Source organism: Perognathus longimembris, chromosome 7 (assembly GCF_023159225.1).
Source record: "Perognathus longimembris pacificus isolate PPM17 chromosome 7, ASM2315922v1, whole genome shotgun sequence".
Classification (NCBI taxonomy): domain Eukaryota; kingdom Metazoa; phylum Chordata; class Mammalia; order Rodentia; family Heteromyidae; genus Perognathus; species Perognathus longimembris.
In genome coordinates this window covers 24,911,728-24,936,653 of record NC_063167.1, presented here as the reverse complement: position 1 = coordinate 24,936,653, position 24,926 = coordinate 24,911,728, and the positions used below count along the sequence as shown (strand labels likewise).

Sequence of the window (24,926 nt, the reverse complement as noted above, 5' to 3'; positions counted from 1 at the left end):
ACTGAGGAGAAAGACAGGATTCTCCGGGAAGCCAAGAAGCTGGTCCCAGGAAACAACGGCAGGCCATCGGAAGACCCCCTTGAGATAGAGGAAGCCCTGCCCTCCCGGAATCCGGACTGGAACCCGAATTCATCAGCAGGTAGGGAGCGGCTAAAGGTTTATCGCCAGACTATTCTGGGTGGTCTCCGGGCTGCTGGAAAGCGCCCTATGAACTTGTCTAAAGTAGGGGAAGTAAGACAGGGAATGGATGAGTCCCCAGCAGCCTATTTAGAAAGGCTTCTTGATGCTTACCGTACTTATACTCCTATAGACCCAGAGGCTGAGGAAAATAAAAAGGCGATTAATGTAGCATTTGTGGGACAAGCAGCTCCAGACATTAGAAGAAAGATTCAGAAGATTGAAGGGTTTGAAGGAAAAAATTTGTCAGAGTTAGTGGAGATTGCCATCAGAGTTTTTGACAACAGGGATTCTGCAGAAGAGAGACAGGTTAGGAAACTGGCTAAGATTTTTGCTATCTCCCAAGAGGAACAGAAGAGGAAAACAGGCTCTGAGCCCCGTGAGAGAAGACTATGGAGAAGTAGAAGTAAAAGTAGGGAAAGAGCGTGGATGTTAGAGAAGGATCAGTGCAGCTACTGCAAGAGGAAAGGGCATTGGAGAGGAGAATGCTCAGAGAGAAGGGAAACCAAAACACTGGCCTTGGATGATTGACAGAGTCGGGGCTCTCCCCTCCCAGAGCCTAGGGTAACTCTAAAAGTGGAGGGAAAACCAGTCAGATTCTTAGTGGACACTGGAGCAGACATGTCTGTTTTAAAGCAGGCCTTAGGGCCGATGACCAACCAAAGGACAAAAGTAACTTGTTGCGAAGCCCCCCGGACCGGTGGATGTCCAATGCCAGGCTAACACAGTACCAGGCCCTGTTGCTCAATCAGCCTAAAGTGACTTTCCGAGCTTCCACAGCCCTCAACCCTGCCACCCTGCTGCCAGACACTGATCAGACAGTGCTGCATGACTGTGCGGAGGTTGTGGCCCATGTCCACAGCATTCGACCAGACCTCACAGATGTCCCGCTACTCGGAAAAGACCATGTTCACCGATGGGAGCAGCTACGTGATGGACGGAGTAAGGCTAGTGGGAGCAGCGGTCGTGGAAGGGGACCAGGTCATCTGGGCTGAGCCGTTACCAGTGAGCACCTCAGCGCAAAAAGCTGAGCTCATTGCCCTAACCCAAGCTCTGACGCTGGGAAAGGACAAGAAGGTCAACATCTATACAGACAGCAGGTATGCATTTGCCACTGTACATGTACACGGGGCCATTTATAAGGAACGTGGGCTGCTGACAGCAGAAGGCAAAACCATCAAAAACAAAGAACAGATATTAGGCCTACTTCAGGCCATATGGTTGCCAAAGGCAGTTGCTGTAATGCACTGCCAAGGACATCAGAAGGGAAACTCAGAGGAAGCAAAGGGGAACCGGAGAGCGGATGAGGCTGCACGGGAAGTGGCTACAAGAGATAGGGGCCCGATGGCATTAGCCCTTCTCCCAACGCCAGCCCTCCCAGAGGAGCCCCAGTATTCTTCTGAAGATCAAAAGTTTCTCCAGTCTCTTCACAATGTAAGTGAAAAGGGAAACTGGAAACAGACTCACAGTGGAAGAATTATTCTTCCACGAGCATTAGGACAGACTCTCATTAAGCAAATACACCAGGGAACCCATCTAGGAAAAAGCAAGCTAGCGGAATTAATCCGCCGGTTCTACTATATACCTGAAATGGACAAAATGCTAGAGGATATTACCAGCCGGTGTGTGCCATGCCAGAGGACAAATGCTGCTGGTGGAGTAGCTGTCAAAGGAAGGAGGGAAAGAGGAACGGTGCCAGAAGCCTATTGGGAGGTAGACTTTACTGAGGTAAAAACAAGCAAGTATGGATGTAAGTACCTGCTAGTTTTTGTAGACACCTTTTCAGGATGGACAGAAGCTTTCCCAACCAAGTGGGAAACAGCGCAGACTGTAATGAAGAAGCTGCTAGAGGAGATAATTCCCAGGTTTGGACTCCCAGTGGCCATAGGCTCGGACAATGGCCCTGCTTTCATCTCTCAGGTAACCCAGCTTTTGGGTAAGTCATTGGGGATTAATTGGAAATTACATTGTGCCTATCATCCCCAAAGTTCAGATCAGGTAGAGAGGACAAATAGAACTCTAAAGGAGACCTTAACCAAATTGACCCTTGAGACTGGCGAAAACTGGACGGCCCTCCTACCATTTGCCCTTCTGCGGGTACGCTGTACACCATACTTAAGGGCATCACACCTTATGAGATAATGTTCGGGAGGCCTCCTCCCTTATGCCCTAAGCTTGGTTCTGAAGCCATAGCTGAATTGTCTAACCAACATTTGTTACAGTCCTTACAGGCCCTGCAGAGAATCCAAAATGAACTTTATTCCCAGATCAAGGCCGCTCATGAGAAGCTGCCTAAAGATGCCCCAGCCTTACACCCTTTTGTGCCAGGACAGGTGGTGTGGGTAAGGCGACATAAGACTGAGTCCTTGGAGCCTCGCTGGAAAGGCCCCTACACTGTAGTCCTGACCACTCCGACTGCTGTCAAGGTAGATGGCCTAAAGACCTGGATCCACGCTTCCCACGTCAAAGCAGCTAACCTGACCAAGGAGGACAAGTGGAAGGTGATGCAATCTGGTGATGACCCACTAAAATGGACATTTGTAAAACATTTGAACTAGTAATGTTCTTGTGACTTTGATAAAGAGTAAGAATGGACGAGTTTAAGATGGAACTTGGAGTTTGAGCATTACCAAATTTTTGGAGGTTTATTACATTGTCAAAAGAGAAACTGAGAATCAAAAATGCATTTCCAGTCTGTCTATAGGCATTTTGTAACAGTTTTCAACAGACCCACACAGGACAGGTGATTCCTTAGCAAGTTCCAGGTAAGAGCATACTTAAAAACTATTTCTGTGTGGACCACCTTGTTGCTTTAATTGGAGTAAAGTGGCCTCTTATATGACTCACTGATCTGAAATCTGCGGTTCAAAGCCAGCCCGGGCAGAGAAAGGTCCCTGTGAGAGTCTTCGTCTCTACTCAGCCAGCAGAGTGCTGGGAACAGAGCTGTGAGTTGCTTTGAGGCTCAAAGTGGTAGAGTGCTAGTCTTGAGCTGGAGAGCTGAGGGACAGCACTCAAGCCCTGAGTCCAAGTCCAGTGACGGGCCAAGAGAAATGCCAAAGGCGCATTTACCTCTGAGTGGAAAAGTCACTCCTGGGACAAATGGAGCATCCAGAGGCAGCAAGCCACTGCTTGGATGGCAGAGACAGTGTCAGATCTCAGAGTCACCTGTGTTTGGCCTTTCAAAAGTTAACTGGAGCCGGGAGGTCCTAAAAGAATGGTTTGTAAGCATGCCTTTCTAAATGCCCATGTCTTTCTACTGGGCAGGAACTTGCCAGTCATCTATGATAGTGGGTAGTAAATCTAAGATACTGGGGAGACATTCTTCCTGTGGTAACCTTCCTACTCCTCTAAGTTAACTGGAGTTGAGAAAAACATGCGTGGCAGGCTACAGAGTCACTCCCAGGAAATGCTTGGAGTGGGAGGTATATCCAAGTGTATTAGGGTGTCCAGATGAACTAGGGTGCGACCTCAGAGGAGGTATGCCAGTTACCTAGGTAACTGGATGGAGACTTAAAACAGGTGAGAACACCTGTAACTGCCCTGGGGGTGGACCTCATAGATAACCAGGTTCTTTCTGGGTACAACCCTAAGAACAGCAGTAACATCAGACTGGCTCTTGTATCATGCTTGCTCTCCCCAAAAACCTGTGGATGGAACCATGTTACAGTCCAGGCAAAAAGCTCTTAGAGAAATCAATGATTTGATTTTCATGTACAAGAAAAAAACGGGGCCGCCCCGGTGTGTACAAGCCCAGCTCCCGAGTCTGGGCTCCACACGTGGTTGGCAGTTTCGGCTCCCGAGTCCGGGCTGCGACCAAGGCCTGTCGGTTCACTTTTTGTTCACTTTTTACTTCCCCAATAAAACTGTCTTTTTGTCACCTTGTAGCTGGAGACTGTGTGGTGGACTCTTGGGGGAACCAGGAATCCCCTCCCTTGGGGGGAACCCTGTTTCATTGTAGCGAACCCCCACTCTACTTCACAAGGTTTTCTTTTCCCCCAAAGACTAGCATTTTCCTTCCTAAGAGAGACTCTGGCATCAGCCACTAGATAATAATGTCCCCACTTCCTTACCCAAACCCAGTTGGGTGAGCATGCTACCACCAGTCTCCCCCTCCCCCCGCCATACCCGTCTCCCCAGATCCCCTGGGCTTTGGAACAGGAGAATGATAGAATCCCATTAGGGTGGGGGAAGGTGGAAGTGGCTTCTGAGAGGGTGAAGGTGTGGCCTTCCCAAGGTGGGGACCCCTGGAGGAGGTATGGGTGCAGAATGGAGAGGAAGCTACAAAGAGGCTGAGCTCACCCAGCTGCCAGATCTGTCACAGCAGGGAGGGATGACAGCGTTCAGTGACCCGGATGAAGCTGGGCCTCCGTGGTGTCTCCCTAGGGGAAATGTCTAAACCGTGCCTCTCCAAGGGCAAGAATCATATCCACTCTAGCTCAGAACCATCCTACATGGAAGCCCCGCACGAAACAGCCATTTTTCTTCCCTGTCCTCAGCCACTGGAGTCCTCACCTCTTATCTCTCGGCTTGGCATGGCCATCAGTTTGGGCTGGGACAGGGGCCATATCTCATGGAGATTTCCTGATATGCTATCAGCAGTGAGAGCTCACTCTGACTCACAGGTTCCTAAGTGTCCACAAGAGGACGGGGCCAGCCTGATGGAATGCTAACTATTTGACGATGCTACTGGATCATAGTCAAACCCCAGTACCCCTCATTCTGGGCCCTGGAAGAGGTAGCACGTAGGGAACCATGCCCCAGAGACATGGCAGCACACAGATAAGATATTATTGGGACCCTATGTGGTAGCAGGGGTGGAGCTCAGACAATTTCCCTGGGGTAGTGGGGATGGGTGATGCTTGGACCATTCATCAATTCCACACATTATCATGAGCATGGCATGCTCGTGCTAGGTACAGGGAGGTCAAGGTGCTTGGCTAGGAACCAGGGGTATGACGGTGCTTGTGTTAGGTACCAGGGGTATGAAGCAGAACAGATGTATGTTCTGTTGCTCAGACAGATAGGTGTAGGCAATTACAATCCTGAATCCTGGGCCTAGTATAGGACTAAAAAGTAGCTAGGTAAAAGAAAGGGCAAAGGACAGGTTTGTTCTAGAAAGAGGTGGGAACAGGTACAAAGGTCCAGCGAGTGTTGACTTGGGGGGAGATATGTGGGAGGGAAAAGCACGATGAGTTCAGGAAGAAGTTCAGTCTTGTTAAAAGTCGTGTGTGTGTGTGTGTGTGTGTATGTGTATGTGTGTGTATGTGTATGTATGTGTACATGTGTATGGACATGAACAGATATGAATGCAGATATATGCACAGGGAGAGGCATGTGCACATGAGCACATGTATACCTGCACACATGTGTACACATGACCATGCAGGTACACACACGTGTGCATGTTTGTATATCAGATAGGGGACTAAAGAGATAAGGCCAGGTAATGGAAGTGGGGGAGGTAATCACAGACTGTCTTCAAAGAGCCCTGGGTTCAGGATCAGAAGTTCAAGGCCATCCTGGGCAAACCTTATCTCAAAACCAAAGTATAAACAAAAAAATCTGGAGGTGTGGTGGTTCAAGAAGTGGAGTGCTAGGCCCTGAGTTTATCCCCGCTACTACAACCAACAGAACACAACACAATCTTCAGGATTTAAGAATTCAAAGCCCAGAAGAAAATTGTTTTGAAGGCAATCTGCTTGGCTCAGGATGGCTATCCTCAATCCTCCCCAGGAAATGGGGGGCACTGGAGGGCCTGGGCATCCCCAAGCATGACTGACAATGGAGAGCAATGAGGAATATAAACCAACAGTTCCACAGCTAACCTGGTCGCATACCTTTTGAATGAACTCTCAGCTCCTGATTCATACCCCATCCTTTAGTCTCAACAGGACTGCACAGAATTTTCCAGACCAGTGGCTGGACCACCTAGTCATGCATTGGGACAGAGATACAAATGTGGACCAAGACCATGCTGTGGTGACCTTGAAGAATCGCAGCCACGGTGGGCACCGAGCAGAGTGGGGCCCTTAGCTTTGTCCCAGGAGCCAGAGCCCTGGTGTTCGCCTCCCTCTGCTTGCCCAGCCTCCTAAGGGAGCACCGGCATCGACCCTCGCCGTCCAGCTTTAAGAAAGCAGACTGGGGGCTGGGAATATGGCCTAGTGGCAAGAGTACTTGCCTCGTATACATGAAGCCCTGGGTTCGATTCCTCAGTACCACATATATAGAAAAGGCCAGAGGTGGTGCTGTGGCTCAAGTGGTAGAATGCTAGCCTTGAGCAAAAAGAAGCCAGGGACAGTGCTCAGGCCCAGAGTCCAAGCCCCAGGACTGGCCAAAAAAAAAAAAGAAAAAAGAAAGCAGACTGCCCTGGCCCAACCTAGAGATTTTAGATTTGCCTGCCTTCTAAATGGTAGGATCCAATTACTTCCAATCTCTCTCTCTCTCTCTCTCCTCTTCCTCCTCCTCCTCTCCCCTGCTCCCCCCCAGGGGGTATCACTAAGTCATTCAAGCTGGCTTTAGATTTTCTATGTAACTCTGCTTCTCTCCTTCTGAAATGCCAGGACCCCAGATGTGTGCCACTGTATCTATCCAGTAACTCTCCTTCCATGCACCCCTCATTGGTTCTGTTTCTCTGGAAGATGAGGGTGCACGTGCCAATCATTCTTCATTCCCAGGTGAGGGAGGCCATCTCAGCAGAAAGAGACATGAGAAACCCTGCTGTATGCAAACCGGTGAAGGTGGAGACTCTATATGGGCCACACGTATGGCCATGTGCTGGGGGGCAGTTGGATGACAGGCATGGCTTGTATCAGGGTGATGTTGTGTGTTCTCAGGGGGAGGGTCTGAACCCATGAAAACCACATGCTCAGCATAATACACTGCTAAGAGAAATGGCTTATCAGGCTAGAGGGATGTATCATGGACCCCAGAACAGCCAGGAAGACGAAGACGAAGAAGAAGAAGAAGAAGAAGAAGAAGAAGAAGAAGAAGAAGAAGAAGAAGAAGAAGAAGAAGAAGAAGAAGAAGAAGAAGAAAGAAGAGAGAGACAGAGACAGAGAGACAGAGAGACAGAGAGAGACATACAGACAGATGGCAGACAGACAAATAGACAAAATGAGCTGGCAAGAAGAGGAAGAGGAAGCCGGGCCCTCTTCTCCACCCTGTCTTGTAATTTCATGTGTTGTCTCCTCTGAGGGTAGCTCTGCTTGTTCCTCACGCCCTATGGCCTCAACATATCTTTCCAATTTCATAGGCTTCATACGATTACCTGCTCAGCATCCTTTGAATCTTCTAGTTAAAAATTTCAAGAGAAATCTGTCCACTGGCTAGCCATCAGCTAGCCTCCCTTTGGTCATATATTCCTATCTCCACCCGAAGAGGGGAGCTTGGTGGAGGGGGTGCCCGGGAATACACAGTGTGTTGGGCTGCTCCCTTCCAGGTCTGTGAAAAGAGCCAACTAGGCTACATGTTCAAGTGGAACATACCAAAGTGATCTAAGGGCTGGCAAAGCCGCAATCTTTGAAACTCCGAGGACTGTACAAAAAGGTAAGATTGGGAAGGGCATTTGAAGCTACATGGTGGAGGGTCTTGAATGACACGTGGCCAGAACCTGTGAGGTCACATGCATCAGTCTCCCTATCCCTTCAGGTCACCACCAAGGGGGCCATTTACCAGCTGAAAGGTCGGATTTGAAGGCGGTAGGTAGCGAGGGATGCTCAGAGGACGTGTTTCTTTTGATGGACACGTGAAAGGAGGCTCGGGCTTCAGAATGATCCCCTTCAAGGACTCTTGGCTTTTGTATGTTTCAACTCTCGATTGCAACATTACACTGATGTGGGTTTTTGCATTGAATTAAAATTAATCTAATACTTGACAACTCTGGCTGGATGCTTGCCAAAAATGGAGACTTGAGATGCTTCCTGTAAATTCTGCCACAGAGCATTCTTACGATTCAGGGAGCATCTCATTTATCTCACTGCTATGCACTCCTGACCCTCATTCTCCAGGGATTCCTTCCAGAAGATCCTCTTGCATAAGCGTGTGCATGTTCCACGGCAGTTACTTTTTCAAATCTGTCTCGTCTCTGGGGACCAGGATGCTCTGGGGTGTGGGGAAGAGGTCATTTCGATGAATCACCTCTGCTCAAAGTCAGTCTTGGATTTTTTCCAATAATAATCTCTTTCGTCATTAATGGCCTGCTGGGTGAATCTTATTATATCTCCTTAAAATAATTTAGATGCTAATATCTCCCAGTGACCATTACGTGGAGAGTGTAGGGCTGGAGGTGGTGGTGAGGCGGACTGAAAGCTGTCTAATTCCACACTCAGTTTCACAGTGGGAGACTCTCATCCGATGGGCTTGGGAAAGCTGCCCCAGCAACCACAGTTGTCATGCCTTTACTCAAAATCACTTTTAATTGCTATTGTAAAAAGTTCTACTTTCTGAGACTAGGAGCCAGAATTGGCTGGGGGCGGGGGGCAACCCAGGAGGATTCTGGGTAAATGATATAAGAGCAATTGTAGTTTTGGTCAGTTGGTGGGATGAAAAGACATGAAGGAAGAGGAAAGATTCAAGTGAACTGGCAGTTGGAACAGTCACTTCTAGTTCTAGGTTTGTTATTAGCTCAAGTCCTCCCTTCCCTCTTCCCGTCCCTTTTCCTTCCTCCCCTTTCTCTTTCCTTCCCTGGGTTGGTGTTAAGTCCTGATCTGAGGATGCATAGATGAATTAGCCACCATCCTCGCTCCAAGTTCATGGCTGGTGATTTTCTTGCTCCTGTGCCTTGATTTCCTCACTTGTATGGAGAGAAGGTTCGAGTGGAAGTTCACAGAGGGCTGGGAGCTCTTTCAGAATGAGTGTTCAGGGACCAAAAGAACCTCAAGATGTGACGCCCTTCCTTTCCTCTCGCTCACCACTTTCCAGCCAGGCACTGCCTCCTCAAACACACAGGACCCAGTGAGAAATGGGCTGGAAGATGTTGGTTCAAAGTGGGAGGAGAAAGAAACAGCTTTGCTCTGGAATGGTGATCATTAAGCTGGAGGATCCCCAAATTTCTTTGTTTCCAACTTCCTAGGATCTCAGAGGATTCCAGCCGGATTCCTGGTGGATGAGGGTTTTCGTAGTTCTTTTGTAATTCCCTGGAGCTTGATGTCTGACTCAATCCCCCAAGGAAACTGAGTAGAAAACAGACGGAGGTTCTTAATTTCAAGTACCAGAGAATATTCCACTACTTAAAAACAAAGTGATAATGTTGTTGACATTTTAACAGAAATATTTCTTGTTGGATGCTGGAGAGTCAGGCAGTGTTGTTTTCTTAGCACAGGAGGAGGTGTGGGGTGTGAGTGGAAGCCCCATCAGGCAGCAAGCATATGGGCCTCGCCAGCTGGGGGAGGGGTCAAGATGGTACCCAGCCATCATCCTGTGCTGTCTCCTCTCACGGTGGAGGTTCCCACTCGAGTGGATTTCTTCCAGGAGATCCTAGAGGTTCTTGGCTGCCTCATGATGTTTTTGGGGTTTTTGTTTGTTTGTTTGTTTCCCCAGAGGCAGAATGGGAGTCAAGGTACATCAGTGAGGATTCAGTCAGAGATGCACAACCATCACTAATGGTACTGGGTAATGGCTTCAATTAAGTGTTGTCTTGGTGTCATAAATGAAAAACTGAGAGAAGCACGAGTTTATTGAAATGAAAGTAGACAGAAAGTAAAATGGAAATAGCATTTTGGTATTTGGTACCATTTCTTGCTTGGAGAGCAGGCTTGTGCAAGAGAGCTTCAAGGCCCCAGGAATGGTGTCTGGGAAAATTGAAGGCTGATAGGAGTTGAAGAAGGGTCATAGTGTCCCACTCGCAGGAGGGGGTCCTCGGTGACGGATAGTTTTGAATCCAGGTGGTAGTTACATAACAGTATTTAAACTGTGTACACATTCCCATAATGCACCATTACAATGATATGCAGTGCATAAACATAACGTCTTAATTAGGAGTTTTTCCTGAAAGTTCACTTAAGGATAGTCAAATACAGTAAAGGGAATTCTATTTTGCTGAGCAAGCATACTTGTTATCAGGATGTGACGCCCATTTGTCTAGCCCACAGGACATTTATCAGTACTTTTTGGTGATCATGATGTTGGGGAGGGAGGGGAGCAGTGAGGGGGTGTCTTGGGCCTCCTTCAGGCGGAGATGGATTGATAGGCCAGTCTTACAAGTAGCAACGGCAGACCCTGTTTGATCGGCCAGCTTCACAAGGAAGAAGTCAGCACCCATTCCCTTCCATGTGGGGCTTTGCTGACCCCTGTGGGGTCTCTGACTACCCTTGTGGGTGTGCCCACTCACCATTAGGAGGTTTGTGGGTGGATTTGATGTCACACACTGGGGGACTTTGGATGACCATGATCCTGACAGTAGAGTGGAAGGCTATTTGTTGGCATTCAGGAATGGTAGGCAGATGGGAAATAAGAAAGCCTGAGTTGGAGCCCCAGCAGAACTTTTGAGACTGGCTGTTCTTGTTCCCTCTGATGGTGAGGGTTCCTGCTAAACACACCCCTATCCCCTGGGACTCAGGGAAGTGAAAGGAAGGCCCCAAGGGAAGAGACACAAGGTGTGGGAGCTACTGAGGCCACCTCTTCCCTCTGCGCTCAGTCTTGCACAGGAAGGCCTAGGGACCTGTCATAACTGGAAACAGGATTCTGGGAAGTGTAATTTCACCCAGGCACGGTGCTAATATTACAAAGTCACCAAACAAGGATTTGGGCACAAGGAGTTTCTTTGGGAGACGATCCCAACAAACATCAGTGGGCATATAGGGCATTGAATGGGAGAAGCAGAAACCAGGAAAGAAGGGCAGTCAACCAGCTCTCCTTGGTCCCCTGGTCTTAACCTCTGAGGAGTCCTGGGGCCAGTCTGCAGAGCTGATGGAGAGCTGAGATGCTGGGCCCTTCTCCCTCTAAGTTCCTATCTGTTATTGGTGGAGAATTACCTCCGGCCAGAGACAATCACAGGTATTTATGACTGGGTTTAAGGGGACCACCAAAGGGGATGCTAAAGGGCTTCTTTCCATATGGGACACCCCCTCTTGTTCCCAGAGGCCATGTGTTGCCTTCTGCCCTTCTCTGGTGTTGGTAGCTCTTAGCTTCCCCTGCCACTTTGTAGAACATTCCTTCTATTCTCATGGCCGCTGCTTTCCATGTGGTCTTCAGAGTAGGTGGATCTGAATTTGTTCCCAAGATTTACAGATATTTTAGGGGAAGACTTGGAGCTGCACTGCCACTCCTCCTTATCTGTTTCTCCTCTGGACTCCAGGTTGAATGTGGGAGCTGCCACAGGAGACATCTTCTGGCAGACACAATGTGCTTTCTGGAACTGAACCTCTCTTTGGACCAGGCCCCACAACCCATGGATGACAGGTGATCTCTGCTCAGTCAACTACTGTTCTGTGGGACCAATCTCTGCTCCCCCCTATGTGAGATCACAATTCAGCTTGGTCTTGAGGCTGTGGAGCCCCAAGAAGCTCAGCCCACAGTGATAACCCACACATTCCTCTGCTTCCTCCGATGGAGAAGTTGAGGCTCAGAAAAGAGATAGAATTTTTCTAAGGCCATCTTATAATCTAATGATCTCCCAGACCATCTGACCTCAAGGCCAGTTGGCTTCCTATGATGCTGTGCTTTATCCTGGCACAAAATATTGGAGTGACTTCTCTATCAGTACAGATGTCAATCAATGTGGAGGTCATTATTGTTGGCTGGCTCCATTCACCTTTTCAGCCTCCAAAATAAGGTGTTGATATTTGTTGTATGAATGAGTTTCATTCCATTCTTAACAGGATATGATAAAGGTGAAGCTCAGAGAGGGAAAACATTGAAATTTGAACTCTCAAGATCAGTGTTTTTCCATGATGTGTTTCAATTAGGATGTGTCTCCATCAGCTATGAAAAACAGAAGACTACTCAAGGAAGTTGTGACAAAATGGATAACACAGTGTTCACCTAACAAGAACTTGGAGTTAGGGCATTTCCCTCCTATCCAAAGGCCTTATCAAGGACTCCCATCTTTTCTCCTTCACATCCTTTCAAGAGTGTCCCGCACAGTCACTACAGAAGCTCCAGGCACCTTTCTTTACAGTAAATGATCTGAAGAGGACCTGGAAGGTTGGGAAAGACCAGAAATGATCCCCACAGGGGGAGCCCTTTCGTGGCTTCTGTGTTGCCCCCTTTCTAGGGAAGCCCGGTTTGGACTGTGTCTCCTGGGTGCTGGAGGAGTCCGCACATTTATCCATTTAGAGTGAAATCTTCATTTCGCTTCACTCTGCCCTGCTTTCTCTTACCTGCGTTCCATACTTGACAAAGGGAGATTTCACTCCCTTTTCTGGCTCAGATAATAGGTGATATGTGAGCTCAGCTTCCTCAAGCATGACGGATTTGGGTTTTATGTGGGAGTATTTTAAGGGTTTCAGGATTAACCTTTTCTTCCACCATATAATTTACTTTGGCAATGCAACTTCATGTTCAATTAATTTCCCCACAGACTCAGATTTACATACAGAAGATCCTTGAAGCCATCTGACCATTTAGGTCATTCCTGAGGGGCAGCAAACGCTAAAAGCCGCTGGATCCAACCCTGAATTTAAACCAGATGGTCACTTCCTGGCTGTGTGGGCTTGACTGAGTACTTCAGTAGTCCCTGACTCCCTAACTTCTTAAATGGGGCCAAAGCTGGTCTTAGGTAGCTTGAGCTAAGGGTAGCCCTGTCCTCTTTGGGGCTGTAGCAGGGGTTTCTCACAGCCCTGCTGGGAAGAGGGAAGCAGCCTCTCCTTTTCCTTCTCCTCTGCCTCCTGCTGCTTCTTGGAGCTGGAATTTGAACTCAGGGCTTTGTGTTTGCTTGGCAGGCACTCCACCACTAGAACCATGCTTCTAGTCTTTTTTGCTTTTAGTTTGTTTTGCAGATAGGATCTTACACATTTACTCAGCTGGCCTCCAGCTGTGATCCTTCTACATCTGCCTCCCAGGTAACTGGGATTATAGGTGTATGCTGCCATGCCCAGCAAGACTGGAAGTTTTCACAGGACAAAGCTATCCCTCCCCCTTTCCTTCATTTCCTCCTTACTTTCTTCTTCAGATATTAACTCACTTCTCATAGCAGAGAGGCGCTGCGCTTGGAATTAGGAAGACAGCTCAGTGCAGAACAGAAGATGCAGTCTTAGTCCTCCTGGGATTGGAGTCTAGCAGGGAACTAAGGGTTTCATGAGGAAAAATGGAGGTGTTATCCGGGGCTGGGCTGGGTGGCAATCGTTAGGAAGACCTCTCAGGTTCCTAATGCTTCCTTTGAGCCTCAAGGGACTTCAGAAGTCAATGGTGCTGGGAAAAGTGTTCTGGGCAGAGGCCACAGTAGCTGCAGAGATGAGAGGGGCCTGCTTAGACCAAGCAGAAGAACTCTAGAATGGCTGTATAAGAGAAAGTCAGTCAGAGAGGAGCTTGAGGGGGAGAGAGGGGTGATCATATGATAGAGTTCATCCTATGAACTTTTGAAAATGCTGAGCCTCTTGTGTGTGTATGCTGGCACTGGGGGCTTGAACTCTGGGAAAGTGGGCTCTTGCTTGACTTTTGAACTCATGGCTGACAATCTAACACTTGAGTCATGTCTCCACTTCCAGCTTTTTGTTGGTTAGTTGGAGATAAGAGTCTTGCAGAGTTTCCTGACGGGCTGGCTTTGAACCTTGATCCTCAGATCTCAGCCTCCTGAGTAGCTAGGATTATAGGCATGAGCCACTAGCACCTCATAAGCAATGAGACCTTTAGTAGGGTTTTAAGCAGAAACATGATCCTGTTCATGAGATGTATGATCCTTTCATGGAAAAAGGATGGAGTGAGGGATACAAAGATGTCAGGAGGAAAGGAGAGGAGAAATGCAAGGCGCTTGCTCTGTTACAGAAGTGGAGAGGCAGGAAGGCCTGAGCTTATCCACCACCCCTGGGCTATGAGGCCTCCCAAGGCAGCCTGGACTCAGGGCTTACCTACTCCCACTTCTGGGCCTTTCCCACCCACTAGGGCCCCAAGCAGAAGAAACTCCATTGTTAGCAATGACAAGGGGAAAAACAAGGCAGATGATTTGGGGGAGTCTGGTCTACCTCTGCTCATTGATCAGAAGCATTTTTTCCTCATTTAGTGGGATGATTTTCTTAAAGAACATCCCCTTTATATAAATGAGCACATTAGCATAATCTATTCCATGGTGGCCCCTCCGCACCTGCCCCACCCGCTCCCACCCCTCTCCACCTCCAGGTACCCAGACAGCTTCCCAGCTAATTTGATCAGGATGAGCAAAAGCAAAACCATCTGGTTTTCTTCCACAGCTGATTCCAGAGTCACCGTTGTACAAGGCTGTCTTCCAGGTGAGCCAGGGATGGGAGGGGGGAGGGGCTGCCTGTCTCTGCCCAGATGAAAGGGCTCAGCCTGCTACGGAGCGCCCGGTGCCAGCATCAAGCTTCCAATGAATCACATCAAAGACCTCCCTGCCACTGCAGGCCTCTTCCAGCTGTGGGAAAATGGGCTCATTAGAAGCAGGAGGTGTACATTGTGTACATTAGGCCGTGCTGATTTACAAGATTGGAGCTGCCATCTTTCCCTCACCTTGAGCCCCAGACCCAGGAGAGCCCTTGCTTGCCGGAAATGGCTGCTTTGAAGGTGCTGCAAGCCTCCAGAAGGGCTGCCCCTCCCTCTTGCACTAATTAGGCTCTTACCAATAGAGCAATATCTGGAGGTGGGTAGGGACTAGCAGAGGGACTGTCAGCAAAGGCCTTGGCATAATTGTGTTGATTAAGAGGTACAAGGCTGGCAATGTTCTCTTCCTTCAAGATCAAGTCCCTGTGCTTAGGGGACACTTGATTTTCTGGGCCAATTTGTTGGAACTGGCCTAATTGTACAGGAACATTTCTTGCAGAAGCCTGGGCCTATAGGCTTTGGCGGGGCTCTGAAGCCTCGCGGCCCTGTTTCCTGGTCTCCTAGCAGGCCGAGGGAGGAGTCCACAGCATTGGCTGGCTGTCCAAGGATGGCAGAAATGGTATCATGTCCTTGAGTGAGCTGGTATGGAACAGCATTGAGGACAACCTTGCTTAGTGTGTTTAGCATCCTCTGTTTCCTCAGAGCTGGTTAAGCCAATAATTCCCAGGCTCCTGGGTTCTGATCTCTCTCTCTAAATGCCATGACTCTGGAGCCCTGGGAAAAATCACAGAAATTAAGTATGATGGCTTATGTAATAGTTGACAATTTAAAAAATGTACGCGGCTTACAGAGGTTGATGCTCATCTGGTATCATTATGGCTTTTTACATTTCCCAGCCTCCCTTACAGTTGGCTGGGGAGTATGTGACTGGTTCTTGTCAATTGACTATGAAAAAGGAAGGTCATGGATAGATCAAGGCAGTCAGGAGCTGGTGTGGTTCCTCCATCTTGTACAACCTGTGGATTTTTCTCTTGAGCTTCTGAAAGAGTGGGAATGCCAGGCTTCTGTGACCACTGCTTCACCAATCACTGAGGAGTCCAGTGGGAATGAGATATTTTGATTGGCCAATTTGGGATGAAGAGGTGGGGCCAAATGATTGACAGTCCTGACACAACTGTGCTGGATCTGTTTTAGAAAAGAGGACTCTAAACACCTAGAAATGTCTACTGTAAACAGTATTGCTTGAACCCGTACGAACCCACAGTTAGGATGGCTGAACTACTTCAAGAACTTATTGCCAGGGTTCCAGGAAAGCATTTGGCCAGGTGCTTAGAAGTATGTGTGTGGTGGAGTGGGCGTCCTGACCTAATTGACTCACCCTGTCTGTGGCTATGGGTTTGGAAGTGGTTCTAACTTAGCCAGGATTTTGCTTGGTTTGATGTGTACGATAGCCGAGACCCAGTGTCTTCTGTGATCTTTTGGACAGAGAAGGATAGGCGATACTGGCTCATTGCTTTATGGGGCTATGATAAAGTTGTCTTGCCCAGTTTCACCCAGGAGAGGAACCATAGGACCTCTCATGTGCCTCTGTCTCCACAACCTGACCTTTATGCGCATGTCTACTTGCATCAAGTCCTTGTAGGACAAGCTCTAGTCCTAAATGGGTGGGAGGGCTGAGGGAAAAATGAGCTGGCTGGCTCCCTCTAGCCCTTTTACAACTTCATTACTTCCAAGAGCTTCACTTCAGGGGATGGGGTACACTTAGCTCAGAGTGGCCTTTCAATCCCCAGTGCCAAACAAAATGGGGAAGACAAGACCTGAGTTACAAAAGTTGGAGTGCAGGAAAGGCAAACTTTAGACACAGCTGGGTCCTATGTCAGGATGTACAACAGCTCTCTCCAGTCCACTGCCACCCCGATGACCCCTTGTGAGTCCCCACTGTGCTGTCAGTGCAGGCAAGTTCTTGAAGTGACATCCACTGTCTTCCAGATGTGATTGCACAGGCCCAGCCTGGGCTCTGGAGGAGGGGTGGCACTGACAGGGGTGTAGGGCAGTAGTCAGCCCTTGGTGTCTCACTGGGAAGCTGGGCCAGGTCTCTGGCTTGTTCCCACAGCTGGCTTTCTTCTGGTTTCCCTCATGGGGTCCTACTGCAGAGCTCAGCCAGAGGTTGGACACGCTGTTCAGGGGCTGCTCTCCATCTTCATTTGGCCATCAGGGCCCCCTGTGTGACTTGAGGACAAAGATGCTGTGGCCCACGTAAGAAATTGTCCCATGGTCTGTTCCTGTGCCAGGCTTGGTTGGGCAGGAGATGCTAAGGTCAAGTCAGCTTTTAAACCAGACAGTCTTCTCTGCGTTTCTACCCAGATTCCGGAGCAGGAAGTATTTGCCTTCCTGCGGGGTGTCTCCAAACAGAGCGGAGTGCAGTGTGACCAGTTGCCCAGGCCTGCGGCGTTTTGCTCAGCTTTCTAATAACCATCCAGAATTAGCTCGCTTCACATTCACCTGATTTCTGTCCTCATTCATCTTCTGGTCAGGTCATTAGGAACTCTCTGATTCTTCCCCACCTCCTTCTATTATTTATACATTACCCTCTTTCCTCTATAGAGACCTTGGCAATGGGGGCCTGGCCAGAGGACACCCTGATGATGGCTCCAGAAATACTCTTGGTTCCATCAATGGATCTGCTGAATACACTGGGGCTTAAACATTTGCAGCTCACACATTGCCAAGTATTCTTCCTGGAGTTACAGAGAGTTTGGGAGAGGCTGGAGGATGGACAGGGGCCACAGTATGGCAGGAGGAGAGGAGAGCCACGGGTTCCTTAGCAGCTTTGGTGGCCCTGTGCAAGGACTTTGAATGCTGTTGTGTTGATGTAGTCATTTCATGGCAAGGTACGTTTCACGTGGCCATGTTGATGTGGTGAGATGGTTTGGAAAGTGTTTAATGATGATGCCTGTCTTTATTGTTTGTTTAGTTTTCCTGATGACAAGAGAAATACCTGTCCATGGGAAAACAATTAAAACTTTGTAAAGAAAAGGAATATCCGGGCTGGATGTGGTGGCTCACATCTGTAATCCTAGCTACTCAGAAGTCTCAGATCTGAAGGATTGAAGTTCCAAGCCAGTCTGGGCAGAAAAGTATACAGGACTCTATCTCCAACTAACCAGCTAAATGCTGGAAGGAGGCATGCCTCCAGCAGTAGAGCACCAGCTACCTGAGGGAGGAAGGTAAGAGAGGGAAAGCAAGTGAGAGCTTGAGGCTCTGAGTTCAGGCATTAAGAAAAAGAAGAAAGAAAAGAAGGTGAATGTCCTTTATAGTCTCACCAGTCATAGAACTAACAATACTGTGTGTTGTATCTTAATTTTTTTCCTCTGCATACATAAACCTAATGAGATTATGTGATTATTACATAGTTATATTGTTATAGTGTAAAACGGCACTGTGGATCCATGCTTTATTTCTTTTTTGTCTTTATTTTAAATTTTATTCATTTATTTTAAATAACTTATTATCTTTAAATAGGTGTACAATGGAGTTTCCATTCAATAAGGTAATTTATAGTACAATGAATCTTTATCTTATTTTTAATTTTATTAGTAGGTAGTTGTACAAAGCGGCTACAGTTCTCTGTTAGGTTCTGAGTACAATGCATCTTGATCAATGTCACCCCTTCTGTCATTCTTCTCCACGTCCCCCCACTCCACACACACTCCATTTCACCAAACTCTAGCTTGGATTAGGTTTAATAATCAGCTGAGGTTGTCCCCCACCCACTGTGCTGATAATAAAAAAGATGAAATATTAATGGCTCATGCTTCAGCCCATCAAAGTGGCCGTTTGTCTAGAGGCTGAGTCAGGAGCACCGAGCTCTGTCTGTCTCATGCTGGGGCTAACATCTCAATCCCTGCTTTTTTTGGCATATGGCCTCCTGTGACTTCCAGTCTCATGGTCCACCCGTGTCAAATGTCATTGCTTCCAAGGAGTTGTGTCAGATTCCTCCCAATCTGGGCTCTTCCAGCCTCCTTCCAAACCCTAGAAAAAGAAAGCAGAAAGGGGCAAAGGGTTTCCACGCTGGAGTGCAATTCTCCACTTTGCTAAGTTCTACCTTTTTTCCTTCTGTTCCCCTCTGGGACTTGAACTCAGGGCCTGGACACTGTCCCTAAGTTTTGTGCTCAAGGCTAGAGCTCTACCATGTGAGCCACAGCTCCACTTCCCCAAGTTCCAACTTGAGATTAGCCTTGAGAGTTAGCCTTCTGAACAATGCAACACAAACCTTTGTTTCCTGTGAACATCAACATTGCGTTTCTAGACAGCCTTGCTTTCATGCAAGTTTAAGATACAGGATATCCTGTGTTGGCAGCATGAACCAGATTTTTTACCTCTAAGTTTTTTTCCACACATTGAAGTATTAATTCAATGTAGTGAATGACAAAACAGATGAGGCTCCTTGCTACATACAGTCTTTTCTCTAGAGGTAAATAGTATCCACAACAATAAAAAGTTGGACACATGATGTGTGGATCGGTCTATGTATGGAGTATAGTATCTAATGCTCACAATGGCTGCCCCACTCCCAATAACTCATTGCTCAAATGGGAGGCATTTGTTGTCAAGAGTTCCCAGATCGGACCACAGGCAGGTAGGACTAAGAGGTGGCAGGGACTCATCTATACCTCTAACATCTGTCTGAGAACTTAGTTTCTCTCATGGAGCCTGTTTCCTCATTGGTAAGACAGGGAGTAACTGCTCCCTCTACTGTCATCTTAGGGTTCATGTTGAAGTAGGGAGGTCAGTTCTGGCCGGTGCTATATTGGCCACATGGTGAATGGTAGTGTCTGGCATCTTGTTTTCATGCTGGGGGAAGGTGAAGCCATCCCCCCAAGGTAATGGGTGTGCCTGAATCCCTGGAGGCAGGGGCAGGAACTTGGCCAATAGGTTACTGAACCTGTCAGTCCAGTGCTTGGGATTGGGAGCTTCCTTTGACCCTGCCTCTGACCTGACTCTATATAGGCCCAGACTAGCTCAGGCACCATTACACCAAGCCACATATCTCTGTGTTCGCATTGTGTGTCCTGTTTCCTGGCTGTTCTCCAGTCACCATGCTGTCCTACTTCAGTTCTCCATTGGAGCTGAATTGGTTTGTTGGTATTATTTTTGTTCTTTCTTTTCTCTCTGGCCTGTTTCCTAACAGCGTTAAGTGTATTTGTGGGCTGCAGGCCTTTGTAACAATTGCTTGCCTGCAGACTGCTAACCAGTAAAGCCTCCAAGATTTGAGGCTTCTCTGTTTTCTCACCTTACAACAACATGAAAATCAAAGAAATAGAGATGAAAGGGATTCACAGCAGATATTCTTTGGGATTGCTTAGAATACTCTTCCTATTTGGTGGGTAGACAAGAGGGCAGATTTGTCTCTACACAGGGATGGGCTTGTGGCCCAAGCTCAGCTGATCATCTGTTTGCCCCCATGCAATGGTCCTTGAATGGAGCCATGTGTAGAGTGGGAGGCAGAGCAGAATTATTCCTAATAACTGTGGAGCTAGCAGAAGGCGATGATGTTCTACTCAGATTCCTTTTGACTTCCTAAGCTTCTTCTACCTGCTTGTGAACCTCATTCTTCCCTTGAGCCTGGAAGCTGCCAGACAGTCTTTGTTTGGTTTGTTTGTTTTTCTTTTTGCCAGTCCTGGGGCTTGGACTCAGGGCCTGAGCACTGTCCCTGGCTTCTGATTTTGCTCAAGGCTAGCACTCTACCACTTGAGCCACAGCGCCACTTCCAGCTTTTTCTGTTTATGTGGTGCTGAGGAATTGAGCCCAGGGCTTCATGTATACGAGGCGAGCACTTTTACCACTAGGCCATATTCCCAGCCCTGCCAGATAGTCTTAATGTGTGGTTCAAGTCACCTATAAATTAGTCCTTTGTGGAGTGGTGCACCTGTAGGAATCTCTCTGTTTGTGAGATGAGCCATGGTTGTTTCCTTCCTGGAAGGCTTGATGAGAACAGATGTCTGGGCCCCACCCCTGAGATTCAAATACAGCCAATCATAGAAGACTTAGGATGAGGCTGAACGGCAAGCTGGAAGGGACCCAAAATTCCCAGCCTTGGATCTACTTCCTAATCAGTTCAGGGTGTGCGTGGATGTATCCATTATCTCTTTCAACTGCTTACCCAGAATTCCTCCAAGCTAGTTAACTTGATATATGGGATTACTTTATGTACAGGGATACTCATTACGGCATTGTGTGTAACTTAACAACATGGAGACAGGTCTGATGGTCCAAAATGAGTCTGGCTTGATGACTAAATAACTGTGACTCAGTATTTGAAGGAATGGTATTGAACTGCGAAAAGTGTGTTTGGGTAGAGTCCTTTAGTAATATCATATTTTATACTCTAATACAAACTAAATCTGTGCAATTGTAACGATACAAGAAAACCTCATTCAGAAAAATTTATAGTGCAGTTTTTTTTTAATTTTCTTCCTTTTTTTTTTTAAAGGCAGCTTTTTCCTTCTTTTCTTCTTCCTCTTCCTAGTGCTTGACTCAGTCAAACTGAGCGTATGTTTAGAAGATTTCTATCAAAATAATTAAGGAGAAGCTGGCTGTGGTGACTCACATCTGTAATCCTGTCTACTGGGAGGCATAGATCTGCAGGACTGAAGTTTGATGCAGGCCTAGACAAAAGGCAAGACTGAATCTCCACCAATAAAAACAATATGTTGAATGTGGTGGGACATACCTGTCATGCCATTTACAAAGGAAGGGTAAACAGGAAGATCACAGTTTAGGCTGGCCTCAGGCATGAATATTTGAAAGATAACCCAATGCAGAAAGAGTTAGAAGCCAGGCATCAGTGGCTCATACCTGTAATACTAGCCACTCAGGAGGCTGAGATCTGAGAATCACAGTATGAAATCAGCCCAAGCAGGAAGGTCCAGGAGACTCTTATCTCCAATTAAGTAGCAAAAATCCAGAAGTGGAACTGTGGCTCAGGTGGTAGAGTGCCAGCCTTGAGTGAACAAGCTAAGAGTCAGCACCTGGGCCCCAAGTTTGAGCCCCAGAACTGGTGTGCATGCACACACACACACACACACACACACACACACACACACACAGGTTGGAAGTATGGTTCAATTGGTTGAACACTTTCCTGGCAAGGAAAACATAAATTAAAAACAAAAACTGAGAAACACTGACTGACTGACAGAGTAGTGACAACTATAAGGCCAACAAAAAGGCTTGCAGTAGTCAGGAGCTAATCACTTTGCTTGGACTTGATGTCCCCTCTTGGAGATGTATGCCATGAAGTGGTAGTGGTGGTAGTCCCCCTCCTTCCTCCCTCCCTCCCATCCTTCTTGTTTTTTTCTTTTTTGTCTTGGTACTATAGGCTTTGAACACAGGGCCTCACATTTGCTAGGCAGGTACTCTCCCTCTGAGCCACATCTCCAAAGCCCTAAGTTTATCATTTTGTATATCTCACCTTTATAAAAATCAAGTTTGCGGGGCTGGGGATATGGCCTAGTGGCAAGAGTGCCTGCCTCATATACATGAGGCCCTGGGTTCGATTCCCCAGTGCCACATATACAGAAAAGGGCCAGAAGTGGCGCTGTGGCTCAAGTGGTAGACTGCTAGCCTTGAGCAAAAAGAAGCCAGGGACAGTGCTCAGGCCCTGAGTCTAAGCCCCAGGACTGGCAAAAATAAATAAATAAATAAATCAAGTTTTCCTCCTTTCTTATATCACAATGATTTTTTTCCCCAATGAGATTATTTTTCCCCCAATGAGACTTGTTTTTTTTAAAAAAAAAAAAAAACAGAACTTCATGATTAAAATAAACTAGGTACATTTGATTTCCATGCTTTATTCTCCTCTTGGATTAGTTTTTGCTAATTGCTAGCGAGAAATATTTTTCCTAAAAAAAAAACCAACCACACTGCTTGCACAATCTTAGAAAAATAAATGAGAGAAGGGGCTTCATTCATGAGGCCTTGTAACTTCTCCCATTTAGTTGGCTCAGCCTTGACCTCGATTTTGTCCACATAGACACAAAGGCCACAAAGGTCCCTGGACTGAGTTAGCCATGTCCTTGAGGCCGACCCAGGGTTAAGCCACAGATTTCATAGTTTGGAGAGTTTCAACTAATAAGAGGAATCAAGCGCTATATTTAGGGAAAGATTAAGGTCACTGGCCCCCATTTGAGTTGATTGGTCTCTTGAAATGAGATATTAATTGTGAAATTGATAGGCAGATTTCCATTTGGTTTCACCCTCCCCAATAGTTTATGTTTATAATTGAAATAATAAAAATGGAAAATGTCCAGTTCAATCAGCGTAACCTCCCATCTATGCTCAAGGAGCCACACAGAGGTGCAGCTGTGTGTTGTATGAGTCACTTTGTCTCTGATGGCTGGAGGGAAGGAGAGGAATAATTGTTTAGGGGCTAAGCTATGTTGACATCTCCTCCGAAACTAGAGGAGACCATCCACAATGTTTGAATAAAAACAACTGGAGAAGAAATAGGGCCATACAAGAGTTTTGTTTCTCTGTGCTAATAAAAATTGTGTGATTTACAGTTGCAAGCAGTGTTTACCTAAGCACCTGGCCTGTACTGGGTACCATTGTTGGTGATAGAGTGGGCAATGGAAAAGTGGGGCCTTGTGGAAAATGTGTAAGGTGTTGTCTGAGAAGAAGCCAGAAGGCTAGTTTGGAGACGTGTGAGCTGAGAGGTGATGGTGGTTTAGACCGGATAGGGACATTACTGAAGGCAAGAAGTAGTGCACTGAGCATTTTGGAAGTTGAGAGGGAAGAAGTGCTGATTGAAAAGATGTTGGGAATAGAAAGTAGAGACCAATAGACTCAGTACCTCCAGCAGAGTCCAGGGTGTGCCATACTGTGGGAAGCCTTCAACTAGATGGGCAGGTGGCTACTGACCTGGTTTACAGAGGGTGTTGTGGAGCTCAGTCCTTGAGTAAGGAATGTAGATCTATCTAATTTATGAGGGACATTATTTTTAAATTTTATTTTATTAAATTTTGTTGACAAGGTGTTGTGCAAAAGAGGTACAGTTACATAATAAAGCAGTGAATACATTTCTTGTGATATCTTACACTCTCATTTTTCTTTCCCTTCCCTAGATGAGGTAGGCATATATACAATATCCAGTGTACCATAATGATATACAGTAACCACATAGGGTATGTCAAAGGGAAAAGCTCAGAGTCTCCTGCTCGGTTATTGAACCTCTCTTTACATATTCTTGGGAAGGTTTTTTTCTCTCCCCACTCCCCCACAAACAGAAGTTATTAAGTGGAAACTAATTTGTTTCCCCATCTTTTTGTTGAGCAAAGATCTATTAAGTTGCAGTTTGAAATAAACGTCAGGCCAAGTTGAGAGAGTCTCACCACATGAATTGAAATAATTATAGCCCAAAGCAAAGGCATCTTTCTTTAGGCATAGGTCTTATCTTGCATGAATGGGCCATTTCAGCTGTGAACTTTAAAACCCTTGAGACAAGCTTCTCTGCCCAGAAGGCTGTTCTTTTGGTTCCTTGGCCAGAGATTGCCCAGCTGCTTCTTAGGGTGTCCCAGGTGATAAATGTACATATATTCAGTAACCTGCTTCTCTGATTCCGATGGGTCAGGGACTTGGAGGTGCCCTTTTTCGAAGAATTAGAAGATCTTCGCACTTCAGGAAGAAGTATAAGATACTTCTCTTGTCTACATTCTAGGGAAGCCTTGGACAAAGGGTGTTGATCCTCTTTTATTTTCACCCAAGGACACTGATCCTCCCTTTATCTTCACTCATTTTTGCATTCCCTAAGGAATGGAAAGACACTTTCCATTGTGAGCCCTCTTTGAATTATGTCTGCGTGATGCTTCAGTGTCTCAATTTAATTTCAGATCTAGATGTTTGGTTCACATAATGCCAAGTAAAGCTTTTTTTCACCCCTGGGTTTTGTGGCTTGAGGGATACAGCATGAGCACAGTTCATGACAAATCCACATGTTTCCTGCTAAGTGTAATGCTTCTCAGCTCTTCATGTGCATGTTAACCCTGGGCTTCATATGAAGACTCGGACTCTATTGCAAAAGGCATGGGTGGGGCCTGAGAACCTGCATTTCTACCAAGCTACCAGCTGATACCTGGTTCTGAGAGACTGGGGATGACCCTTTGAGCAACCAAGTTGTAGAATTCTAACCTGTTAGTGAAACGGAAATTGCTCCAGAAAGGGGCAGGAAATAGGCTTGGGGGAAACAACAAGACCATTCCTTTCTTATTAATTTGAAATGTGCCTCTTTCATCTCACAAAGGCCCTGAGAAATCCTGTAG

General features: G+C 47.0%; 2 long non-coding RNA genes across 2 annotated transcripts; one reads left to right on the top strand and one right to left on the bottom strand.

The window, feature by feature from the left end:
- Positions 1 to 1,104: 1,104 nt before the first annotated feature.
- On the top strand, positions 1,105 to 2,729 carry LOC125354274. The gene is made up of 3 exons (XR_007211473.1): positions 1,105 to 1,158; positions 1,246 to 1,277; positions 2,604 to 2,729. It is a non-coding gene; the product is annotated as an uncharacterized LOC125354274 (long non-coding RNA).
- On the bottom strand, positions 1,284 to 14,823 carry LOC125354275. Its single transcript, XR_007211474.1, has 3 exons — positions 14,811 to 14,823; positions 10,542 to 10,548; positions 1,284 to 1,576 (listed from the first exon to the last, which is right to left on the bottom strand). It is a non-coding gene; the product is annotated as an uncharacterized LOC125354275 (long non-coding RNA).
- Positions 14,824 to 24,926: the final 10,103 nt, after the last annotated feature.